Source organism: Varanus komodoensis, unplaced genomic scaffold (genome assembly GCF_004798865.1).
Source record: "Varanus komodoensis strain SLA01 unplaced genomic scaffold, ASM479886v1 scaffold6_1, whole genome shotgun sequence".
Classification (NCBI taxonomy): domain Eukaryota; kingdom Metazoa; phylum Chordata; class Lepidosauria; order Squamata; family Varanidae; genus Varanus; species Varanus komodoensis.
In genome coordinates this window covers 2,791,356-2,794,009 of record NW_025336345.1, presented here as the reverse complement: position 1 = coordinate 2,794,009, position 2,654 = coordinate 2,791,356, and positions in this window count along the sequence as shown.

Sequence of the window (2,654 nt, the reverse complement as noted above, 5' to 3'; positions counted from 1 at the left end):
AAATGAGAAACAGCATAAACATTTATTTATTTATTTAGGATATTTGTATGCCATCCTTTGCGAGAGCCTCAGGACGGCTTACACAAATAAAATACAAATATCTAACATAACATAAATTAACTAATGACCCACTCTGGTTGCAATTAAAATATGACGATAAAACTCAATATTAAAACTTATTAAAATATTGATTCAATAAAAAAGTCTTAACCTGGTGCTGAAAAACATATAAAGACAGTGCCAGGCAGACCTCTCTGAGGAGCGCATTCCATAGATGGGGTGCCACCACAGAGAAGGCCCTCCTCCGGGTGCTCTATCTCCTAATATCTTTCACAGAGGGTTTCTGGAGGAGGGCTTCTGCTGCCAAACTCAAGGGGCGGGAGGGCAAATAGGGAAGAAGGCGATCCTTTAGGTATCCTGGTCCCAAGCCGTTTACGGCTTTATTGGTAATAACCAGCACCTTGAATTGAGCCCGGACTTCAATGGGAAGTCAACGGAGCTGATAGAGGACTGGGGTTATATGAGAATAACGCCCAGTACCCAACAGTATCCTGGCAGCTCTGTTTTGCACCATCTGAAGTATCCGGACCGTCTTCAAGGGCAGCCCCACATAAAGCGCGTTACAGAAATCCAACTGGGAAGTAACCAATGCGTGTGTTACTGTTGCTAGCCAATCCTCCTCCAGGTAGGGGCACAGCTGATGGATTAGCCGAAGCTGAAGGAAAGCGCTCCTCGCCACTGCTGCCACTCGAGCTTCCAAGGACAGCTCCGGGTCGAGGAGCACTCCCAGGTGTGGGCATTTCTTCTTCTTTGCCTTGTTCACAGTATCCTGATTGTTCCCCCATAGTCGCTCATGCCCGATTCTCTTTGATTGTTTTGTCTCCCTTGCCATTCCTAGAAACATGATCTTTGATCTCAGGTGATCTGATAAGATACAGTATTACAAGTCAATCAGATAGTATTTCATTAGGTCCAGCCATTATTGCCTTTGATGGGTTCAGCCTTGTTATTTGGTACGTGTCAATGGAGCATGTTGCTTACAAAGCTCACCAGCAATCCAGTAAGGCTGTGCTTCTGGATTTGGGTCATCAAGCTCAGCTGTGTTTAATGAGACTGAACTTTCCTGGGAATACTCACTAACTCTCTTTTGTAACAGGTCAGGCTTACTTATTAATAGCATTTCAATCAGGTAGTATCCTCTTGCTAAATATTATTTTGGTTTTCTTATTAAGCTAGAATTACTGTTCTGTTATACCTTCTGTAACATCACCAGCATTGTATAGAAAGAATTTTAATAAAATAAACTTCACACCAAAGCACTGCTTTCCTGCAATGAACAGAAAGTCAAGGCAAACGAAATGGCATTTTTCCTTTTTTCCCAAAACTGAGTCTGTGAAACAACTTTAGAAACACTGGGGATCTCTACAACCGCTGTGAGTAACTTTCTAATTTATTCAGATAAAATGGTCTGAAGGCTACCCGGACCACATTATAGGCTAGCCAGAAGAATGATGGCAGTTTGAACAATCGTCTTGCCTTGGAGCCCATTTCTTAGCTTTTGTTTGCAGATCTGCCACCATCGCTCGTGATGTTGCCTCCTAGTGGCCAACCAGGCCTTTTGTTGAAGGATAGGATCCTCCCTTTGTTGAAGAAAGGATCCTCCCTTGAGGATAGGGAGGTAGTCACAGTCTAGTTGAAGCACGTCTGTTACTCCTTTTCTCCCAGATGTGGTGAGTTGACAGAGGCATCTCAACTCAAAGTGAAGTTGGGGACAGACCTTTGCATGCTGGCCCCACCACCAGACTCCCCATTCCTCTATTTCCCTTTCTCCCTGCACTGAACAAGTTACCCCCCTACAAAGTTATATACCAAGTTAACATGTAGATCACCTTTGCTAAGCTGGAAAGGCATGGGCCTGCAGCCAGGTGGGTGACCACATGTGGAAGCGGAGAAAGTGGTTGGACTCGAAGGCCATATAGGCTTCTTCCAAATCTACTTCTACTCTATTCTAGCTAAAGAGAGGTTCTACTCTTATTCATTTGAGTGCAAGCAGAGTCATCCACATGATCGGAGATCCCAATAGAACAGGGCATTTTATTTGCTTTCAACTTAACATGTCACTCTATGTGGGAATGGGGCAATGGGACCCAACATGTACTGGGACATCAGGGAGGGGCAGCATTATTATTGTTGTTTAGTTGCAAAGTCGAGCCGAACCCATCATGATTCCATGGACAACACTCCTCCAGGCTCTCCTGTCCTCCACCCTCCCCCAGAGTCCACCCAAGCCCACACCCACTGCCCCAGTGACTCCATCTAGCCACCTCATTCTCTGCTGTCCCCTTCTCCTTTTGCCATCAATTGTTCCCACCATCAGGATCTTTTCCAGTGATTTGTTCCTTCTCATTAGGTGGCCAAAATATTTGAGTTTCATCTTCAGGATCTGGCCTTCTGAAGAGCAGTCAGGGTTGATCTCCTCTAGGACTGACCGGTTTGATCACCTTATGGTCCAAGGGACTCTCAGGAGTCTCCTCCAGCATCACAATTCAAAGGCCTCAATTCTTCAGCACTCAGCCTTCCTTATGGTCCAACTTTCACAGAGCGGCAGCATGTGTGGCCCCATTCCTATTCTCATTCCTTACACGTTCTTCAGA